Raw genomic sequence first — 10,371 nt, forward strand, 5'->3', positions numbered from 1 at the left:
AAAACATTCTCACAAAATAATATTTGACACATAGTTGCATACTTTGTGGCTTTCAGTGATAACAATGCACATACAAAAATAAAGGCAAAAGCTAAAGGCAAGTCTGATTTCCCCTCTTTTATCATTATTTTCAACACAGTTTCTCCCACATACATTTAATATTATAGGGAATATATTGCTCTAGAAACACCCCAAAGCACCAGAACAAAAATTGGTATCTTCTACTCTTATTCAGATGGTTGTCCAGCACCTCTTAGGACTGATAGGGAACAGGATGCCAGAAGGCAGAAAAGCAGTCCAGGGTGAGCACTTGCTGGTCAGGAGCTCAGCAGCAAAGCTCAGGTCTTCCTCACTCTTTGTTCCCAAGTTTCTTCCTTTCGATTTTCCCAGAGATCATCTTTGGTAGCTGTTGAACAAACTCCAGCTTGTCTGTAAAGAGAAATAACAACAAAACTTAGCAGTTTGACACGGTTTCATTCCAAGCTGTGTTCCTTTTCTGTGGCAAGCCTGCAATTTTAAAAGCTACAGGCTCTTTTGAGGATGAAGCAGGCAGGCAGCCAGCCCATCAGTCCCAGTGCCCAACAAAAAGAACGAGTTACGTTTTAGAGAAACAGAATTCATCAGTTGGGTGACTCAGTAATTCCTCAAATCAGTAGTGTGGGACAATCACACACCACTGAATTTGAGTACAACTTGGACTTCAAAGGGAGCAACTAAGGGGCTTTATTTGGTTGCCTGAAACCCTGGCCAGTGGGGCAGAGTTAGGACTCCTGCCCACACGCTGAACAGAAACGTTTTGATTCACCTGTTTGTTTGTTTCTTCATTTTTTTTCCTGGTCAGGTTCAGGTTTTGTATCATTACAAAACTGCACTAACATGTTGGTGAGTATGGCTGACCCAATGTATAGACTGAGAAGTCTGTGACCACATCAGAGAGAAAACCTCCTGAGCGAGACCTTCCCTGCTGTAATGAGCAATTTACACCACTAGAACAGGGCTCAGGGGAAAATCTTGCCAGATTTGTTTAAAGCCCAACATAGACCAGTACCAAACCCCAAGAATCTGTTCCAGAATTATATTTTTAAGATTGCTTTAAAAAAAATTACTTTCCAAGGTCATAATGAGATTATGGTAAAAAATTTTTTACTTACATAGAATAAATGGATTACATGAACAATCTGATTACTTCTTTTCAGACAAAGTGGATTACTTTGCCAAAAAGCACTTACTCACATTTGAAATCTGAAGGAGCTTAAAAAGAATCAGATCCTTAAATTGCGACCAGATTACATTTTTCAACATGTTTTTATGATTGCACTTAAAAATTTACATCTATTTCTACTTATTCTGCTCCAAAAATGGAATTACATTTAAAATATCCAACATGTTTTCCCTCTGTTCTGATTGAATCAAGGAGAGAAAAATTAATCCCCCAGAACAAAGCTGTTACTCAGGAAAACAGAAGGGAATTTAAAACCCTGCATCACAGTTGTTGGAACCCTGTGCAAAAACTGAGGGAAGCCAAAGACAGACAGTGAAGTTTTTTCTGAAGACTTTTGGTGGGAGCTGGCACATCATTGCTTAGCCAGGTGGGGCTTATCCTGCTACTCCTGATGAACTATTCATGTTTAACTCTGAATGTGCGTGCCCTGGGGTTCTTTTCAAGGATTCCAGATACTCTGCTAGAGGAGTTTGATTCCTGCCTCACCTGGAAAGGCTGTAGTACTGTTTACCTCTGCACAGCCCACTGCCACCAGTAATGAGATGTGAAAATTATGCTGAGATTCCCCCAAACCTGCAGTACCCTTTGAGCTTGAGAATCCGTGACCACTGCAAACTGTGATAACTCTGCTGAGGAACTTGACAGGCTATTGATTGTTGCCAGTTGAGGCTTTTGCCCACGCTATAGTATTCAACCCCCCTCTTACTGTAACATCCAAGCATTATCTTTCTCTTCAGTTAGTAATTCAAAATGTCTAGAAATACATTTAATGTAACCGTATTGAATTTGTAAAACCTGATTCTTTTGTTTAAAATAACTAGGAAAACTTTATGCTTATGGACACAATTTGATTGGGTGAAGGAACATTTCATTTCCCTGTACATAATCGCAGTGAAATCTAATACAGGTTCATCTGTAGTTTCAATGTAAGAAGAAAACATCAGATCCTATCAGGATAGGCCTATGATGTTCAGTGAAGCAGTGTTTACTTATATAGTCAGGATGGGGTCAGATTTTCAATGTTACATTTCAAAACCTTAAAAAAAGGATTAAAAGAGGTTCCAGGAGAAAAAAAAGCAAAATTTGACTATTCCAAAATATAACCTGATTGTATTTCTAATCTGATTATTAGGTTTGATTAGAGAAGTTTTAATTTTAGGGTCCAGTGCCAGGAACTACTTGTATATTCAGAACTCTGTGATACTTGCCTTTCTCGGGTTTTTGTAAGGTGCAGTAACTTTTTTCACATGCTGAAGAATTAATTTTTCAGGATCATGAGATGTAAATTCAGGAGACAGAACAATAGAAGCTTTTACCACCTAAAGGAGAGAGCTAAAGTAAGACAACACTCAGCAATCACTAACTTGATGAATTACATTCAATAGAAAGACTAAGATGAATAATGCAGTTTTCTACAATCAAACTTCTTTCAATCCAGTGGAAATATAAGTTTCGAGCCAGATGCTGGACAACTTTCTGGTTTTTATCGCTTGTTGAGCTCCACAAACGGGCCTTAAAACTACTCATAGTGAACATAGCAGCATTCCCAGCAGACAGGAATTTTTCACTGGTGTCTGGGCAGCCACATCATGTCCTTGCAGTGTTCGAGAAGAGAGGTGACTCAGGTGGGCCACATTTGCTTAATGGCCTTCCTAAGAAGAATAGCTAGGGGACATTGCTTCACGGTGTAAGACCTCATTGGGATTCAGAGAAGCCATTGTCAGAGTTTCAAATTGGCCTAGGTGCCCCTAATTTTTCTGAAATCAAAAGGAAGTTAGATGCCTCTTCATCTCCTCAAATGTATTTGAAAACGCCAGTCTACATCTTCACAATGTTAATAACAAGCCAAGATTTCCCTCACAGACATAGCTGTTTCTCAATGTACCCATACATTAGATATTTTAGGTAGCTCCTAATATCAATGTCCTTACCTCTCCTCTGATAGGGTCTGGGCTGCTGACAGCGGCGGTTTCAGCTCCTGCTGAGTGCTCTATCAGGGCACTCCCTCTCTACTTCAAGCAGCCCAATGTGATACCTACAGAGGAAATAAGAATTTGGTATTGAGAAGTAGAGCTGGGCAAATTATTCTGAAATCTTTGTTTCAGTGGTAAACCAAACCTGGTGCTTCTGAGATAGTTATGATGCCTTCAGAGCTGTGTGAAAAACCCAGGTTTTCGTAAGCTAAGCATACATCTTTGGAGGGAGGCACTTCAAAAGTCACCAGTGAACTGAAGATATTCCCCAAAACGTGTTTGAATCCTTACCACATATCTAGCATAAAGACAGAAGGGCCTTGCTGGTTTGATCTGGATGGCAAGGTTGCCGTCTTCTCCTGGAGGCAGAACGTTACGATTTTCATCTATTACCTAAAATGAAAGAAAGCTCGCTCATGAGTAATTAGGTGATATGCTGCTAAACAGAGAACAGTCCTGCCATGACCTTATCTTATTTCAGACTGAAGTAACCAGAATGCTTTACACTCATCAAAGTACCTGAACATCATAAGGTGGAAGTGCTTTTCCTAATGCATAAGGCTTAATTTGCATCCCCTCACGAGTTGCATGTACAATACCCTGTAAAAGAAAGCTGAGTTTATGTGGTTTCTTACTCCATACGAATGGATACTTTTACAGCTAAATAGTCTACAATTCTAGAAGAAATAAAAGATGTTCATTTAAAAACATGTTTTTTGACTGTGATTTTAAAGTCCACTACTTGTTTATCTAATGGCGTAAATCAGCACAGCTGAGAGAAATCCATACAACATTGACCTACATCAAGGAAAGATCCTGCTCGGTGGGAAAAATCCTGTTTTCATTCAAAGTGGTGTTCCAGATTAAATCAACTGGGCTTTAAATTATTCTGATTTAGATTTCCTTTACAGTAATTTGGCTCCCTTTACTTCTCAGAAATGTCCTCCGATTTGTATTGGTGTGAGCTTGGCTACACTGTCACTAGTGTCAGTGTTGTACTGATATTTCCTGTAGGGGGATGAGCAAGTCCACAAACTTGGATTTATGGGACTTGAAGTTTCTCCTCATCTGAACCACCGAAGTGGCACCATGGAACAATCTGGTGTGAGGTAAAAATTTTCACCAGGGACCTTCTACTCTAGACATTTGTAACGGTATTTCCACACAATATACACTGTATGTGAGTGCCTGCAAACACACTGATTCGGCCTGGCCATAACGTTCTAACCCTGTCTCATTTTTCTAGTCGGCCATCACGGCAGGATGGTTTGACTCCCCTCCACTTACGCAGCATTGCAGGCTCTTGAATTTGTAACTTCATATATGTTGGGGAAAAAAACCAAGAAAAAAATGCATTAGAATCACTGAAGGAAAGAATATGGTGTGAATCTAGGGTCCAGCTGCATACAAGCAGAAATGCCAATTTTGCAGGTCTCCATGAGGATCCCAGCTTCTGAAATTATTACACTCTGACAGTGCACAACACAGTCTTTGGGATGGGACTAAGGCAGAAAGCTCCGGCCTGCAAGGTGGCTCTGATGGAATGGATACCTGGTAAGATCATGCTGCAACATCATGCAACAAATAGTAAGTGACAGGAAACGTAGACAGACTCTGGGCGTTAAAAAAAGAGGAGTTCTATTTGCTACAAACTTGCTGAAACTTCTTGTCATGGGCACTCCAACAAGCAGACACCAAGCAAAAATCAAAGAGACAGTGACACTATTATTTAGTGGGAACAGAACATGCCTCAGGATGGTTTACAGTGGAAAGGGAGATTTCAGTACTCATTTTTACTAAGAAAGAATCTGTGGTATTACAAAGAGATATGACTTGCCCTAGATCAATCCATATGTCTGTAGGTGGTACAAAAACTGAATCTATGTTTTTGAATTTCCACTCTACTGAGAGCACTGTCTCCCCTCATGCCTTGCATTAACAGCCCACTAATGCAACAGCTTTTGCTTTCAATGACACATTGATTTTATTCTTACATTTAAAATAGTTGCTGCGTCATGCTGTAGGCTTGCCATGTGAAAAGATGCATGATCCCTGAATCCATGGAGAAAATGAGGTGGTATAGTCAAATTTTATCCAGCCTGTATCAGACAGGTCCCATAGTGTGTCAGAGGAATTCAAATTCATCCAAAGATTGGTAATGAGAAAAGAATTATAAAGGAAGCATTTAATAGGAAAAAATAATTTACAAATGGGGATAAGTGGATGTAGACATTGTGAATTTACGTAATTCTCTTTCCATTCATTAACAGGCCTGGTTCCTTCAGGAATCTCTCAAGGAGTGTAGCTAGTAGAAGGGGTTTAGCTTTAGTGTCGTTTTGCTGCAGATCATAAGCATGGTAGGGAAAAAAGACAGTGGAAGTATTTAATCTGATTAAGGGAAGCGCACAAAGCACTCTCTGCTTCCTTCAAATTTCTGTTATTTCATTTACTAAGAAAATAATGCTTTCTATCCAGAACTAGCCAGTCTGACCATAGTAATAGACAATGAGGTTTAAAGAATCTAGCTGTGAATGCCTGGCCCATTACCCAGCAAATAATCTCATCTCTGCACCTGATTGCCTAGGAAGTACCAGAGCAAAACAAATACTGATCTTTTATGAAAGCATCACAAAAGGCTGAGATAAACGTGTTTTGTTTTTTTTTAAATGTATCCATATGCTGTATCACCCACTGGAAGTAAGTGTAAATACCCAAATTAAAGAGGCAAAGTGTGTTACCTTCTCCAGCTGAGCCCTTCTATCCGAAATGTGTGGCACTCACAGAGGCCTTAAAGAGCAGAGGACCGTGGTGCTCGCAGCCTCCCTCTGCCCAGGGGAGCCTGACTTGGGAGCACGGAGCTGTGCGGAGCATGGGCTCCTTGGCGGGCAGACCCTGCTGCAGCCGGATTTGACCACAACCTTATTTTGTTCACTTTTCTTCTGGTAGAATCACATTAAACAAACTTCTTGCTCTCATGGGGGATTTCATTTTCTACACTCACTAGAAGCCTGTGAGACTGTCCTTGAAGATAACTGTATTTTGGATTTTTAGGGCTGTTAGAGAATCTGTTACGAAACAAGCAGCTGCTGGACTCTGTTGCTCTGCCGCAGCTGATGGAAGTTCAGTCACTGATGGTGAGTTCTGGTCTGCATCTTAAATCTGACACTTAAATGTGATGGCTGAGCTTGGCAAATTACCCCTTCTCTAATTGATCTTTTCAGTAATGAACCCTTCTCACACAGATATGCTTACATCCATTTAATTTATAAATTGTGGGTTTTTTTATTCTTACAGGGGGACTATTAAGACTCAGATCAAGTATTAGCAGAATAATTGGTTTTACATCAACAATCTGAAAAGCCTTATGAATAACTAAAACCAAAATCACCTAATGGCTGCTCTGTTTTTCGTTACAGCTTTATTCTGACTTTTTGTATTGTGGGAAAGGAGATGAAGTTGTAGATCACTTATAAAATGCTCTTGCTCAATGGACTGGCTAAAATAACACACGCAAAGTCACAAAAATCACCAACCAGCTAATCTGCAAGACCAAGTTCCAAACACATTCTGGAAATGTATTAAGGATTTCTAGACATAAAACTAAATATTAACTTTCTTACTAATGCAAGCAGAGCATTTTCTGTGCCAACATACATACACACTATATACACACACACACACACACACAGAGTATATATGTATACATGCAACATTAAGCATGTACTATGAATTTCTACAACTTACTAGTTTCTCATGCTGTATGACAGCATCATATATGAAAGGATTATTTCTCACATACTGAATATAATCACAATTCTCATTTCATTTACCTCAGAGGGGTTCTTAAAGCAAAAGATAGGGTCTTGTGTTCATACCTGTTTCAAAATAGTCTTTACTATTTCAAAATAGTCTTCAGTATAAATACATGTTGCTTGTGCAAGTTAGTAGTCTTATATTATGCATAATAACATCCTTCACAGTTTAAAAACATGCCAAATACTCCCAATATTGCATTGAGAATTCCACTCCTGGCTAGTGGTGGGAAGACAAGAGACATGCCTTCAAAAGAAGGGGACACCTACACATGGTTCTCATCCTACCACCAAAAATGTGGATTTTGAATCCTACTGCAATAAAACTGCTAGTCCCCCATCTGTAGCAATGCATTTTCAGGACTTGGGCTGCCACTATTCCAAACCAGAAAAAATTTATATGACCGCTAAGGGGAAAACATTGAAGAGGAAACATGTTCCCTGTCCCCAGCTGAAACTGAAGATTTCTTTCTATTTTATAAAACTTCAAAAGAAAGAAACAAATCCTCTAAAAGAAGTAGTTATTTTACTTGTTTGCTGTCCTTAGAACAGCTGTGTTGCCCACTCTAAACACAGATACAACACCAAAAGAAAGGGCTAATTATTTTCTGGTGCATGAGGCTGAAGACCAGAGACTCTCAAGAACTCAGCGAGTTCCTCCTTATGATCCATTTCTGTTTCCTTGTCATCCTGATACAAGGCAGAACAGCATTGTTTTTGCCGACATTAGGCAAAACGTGCAGAGGTACCTGGGTGAGGTTGTTTTGCAACCTCATCATAATGTTGCACTTCAGTAATCCCTACAGAGACCATATGTACCAAAGTCACCATGTCCCTTCCATAGGCTTTGGACGAGAGGCTAAACTCTCAGGAAATAATGCATCAAAATGTATTTGATACAGAATACCTCTTCTGATACAGGTATTACTTTTTTTATTGTCTCTGAGAATAACAGCAAATTGAAGCTGGGCTGTAAGAGGGATGGAGAGGAGGTCTCAAAGGGAAAGGCTAGTTGATTGAAAATTATATTTTTCAGCCAGAATGATACAATGATTCAGTCAAGTTTCAAACTTTGTGACTCCAAAAGAAAGACATGTGCTGGCGAGATGTATTTTGCTTTCAACTGCTTGTAGCTGTAAGCCTGTGTCTCTGAAATCATTCTGCAAGGATGAGGGGAAATGTATTGGCAAGTCTCTGATCCTGGGCAGAGCAGGAGAATTAAACAAACCAGCTACCTTGAAAATGAGATAGAAAAGCATACTGAGTATCAATAATAAGAGGTTGCTGCAGCACAGAGCAAAGCACCTCACGGACTACAGCCACGGCATGTGGCATGAATAACCTGGCAGTCTGCTTGACTTTGATCCCAGCCAATCCATGCAAAAAACTGGATACTAGGGCACAACAGAAACCCAGTTTCTAAGGTCAGCTAAGCAAGGAATCACCGTAGGTGACAGTTCTAGCATTGAAGCCTGCAGCAAATTATTCTAAAGAGCCACACTAGAATTTAGAGAGTCAAGAATCATAACTGCACTGAAATCAGTGGTAAAACTCTTGTCTTCAGTGTGGTAGTTTCATGTAGACCTTTTTTTTTAAGGCTCTGAACCTTCCCAACTCTGAATTTAGTTGCTTGATTTTAGGTCCCTAAATTTGGTGAGGGAGGAAAAAAAAATAAAAATCAACCTCCCAGTCCTCAGACATTACTGGAGTTTAACTGCCCAAACAGCTAACTGCAGAGACAAGGATAGTTTCCAGGGGCCACTTTTTGCTGACTTTTTGTTGTTTTGTCTGCTTTTTGTTGTTCTGAAACACTTGTTTGTTTGAAACCAAGCAGAAAGATCTAGAAGATGCAGACTCCCTGGAAGGCCCAGGAGTACTTGGCTTTTAAAGGAAACTGAACTGGGTACAGAAAAGAGCTTGAGGCAGCAAAAAGTGACATGCCCAAACAAGTGCATTCAAGGAACTAGTGATTAGTTTTATAATCATGTAATCTAATGCTCCTAGAAATCTTGGGAGTGAAATAGTGAAAAGTGTTCGGAAATCTCTGTGGAATACTAAGGAGCATTACAAAAAATGAAGCTACTGTCAAAAAGAATGAAGTAAACATTGTATTTATTGACAATTGCTTTCATTTCAGCAGTTGCTAGTACAGAAATTGTTTCACTGACATAAGCAAAGTGTTTACTCTCAAGAAATAAAATATTTTACTTTCTCAAAATTACAGTTCTCCAAATCTCACTTTACAGCTGCAGTAGACGCAGAACTCCAGGCAGTGGGACACAGCTGTAAAAGACCTTCTTTCCTGCCTAAAGATGTTATTGTTCTCCAACAATACCTTCTTATTTAATGAATAGAAGAGGACTCCAAGGCTGGAGATGTTTTTGTCAAATAATGAAAATTCACACCAGAAAAGGAAATCTTCATTCAGTACAAAAAATTAACAAAACCTGAGGATGAACTGCCAAGAACTGATATAGCCTGAAAATCTGGCCCAGTCTAGCATGTGCAACTGTAAGAAGTAAGGGTGTGTAAACTACAATACGTGCCTCTTCATAAAGCTAAGAGCTAAATGTTAAACAGAGATGTGATCATCCAAAGCACATCAAGGGAGTTTTTTCACTGGTTTCACCTCTAAGTGGCTGCAGAAATAGACTGATCCTGTAGCAAGTGTCTACTATGGCAAAGAACCATGGTCTGTTCTACAAATTGGGTCACCTGCCAAACAGCAAACTTCATTTCAAAGACCACCAGAAGTGGTACTGGAGTTTTGTCTATTGTGTGCAAAGATCAGAACAGAGGGCGAGCAATGAAGCTACTTCTGTATGAGAGTATTTGTGGAAAAAGCATGGGAGAAGCTGGCACTGCTTGTCATTAACACATGTATTAAACAAGAAAGGTTTATGAAGGTCAAATGGTAGTGTCAATAAAGAGGAGTCTTTCCATCTTCAGTAAATGATAGGAGAGCTGTATTCAGTTTAAACATGCTGCATTTAAGGACAGAGCATTTGAACCACTCAAATCCATGCCTCCCTTTTCTGCAGCCTGGAGCTAGACAATCGATATCAGCAATATCTCTTCACTGATCTTGGATGCTATCTAAAAGAGATGGGTCACCAGCTAAATTCTGGTGAACCTATGGACATTCAGGACTAGAATGGAGTTGTATGGTTTGTCCTCTTTCCCAGCAGTGCTTCAGGAACTGAAACCATGGTACTGACATTAGAAGTTTTGCAAGCAGGCACAAACATCACATCTTGGTCTTATCTATAGTTTCTGATGCTCAGGCATTTAACAAAAATAGGTCAGAAGGAGGGCAGTTCTATCAGAGAAATTTATATAGTTTTAACAGAATGAAAGAAGTTCT

Source organism: Buteo buteo, chromosome 27, assembly GCF_964188355.1.
Source record: "Buteo buteo chromosome 27, bButBut1.hap1.1, whole genome shotgun sequence".
NCBI classification, from domain to species: domain Eukaryota; kingdom Metazoa; phylum Chordata; class Aves; order Accipitriformes; family Accipitridae; genus Buteo; species Buteo buteo.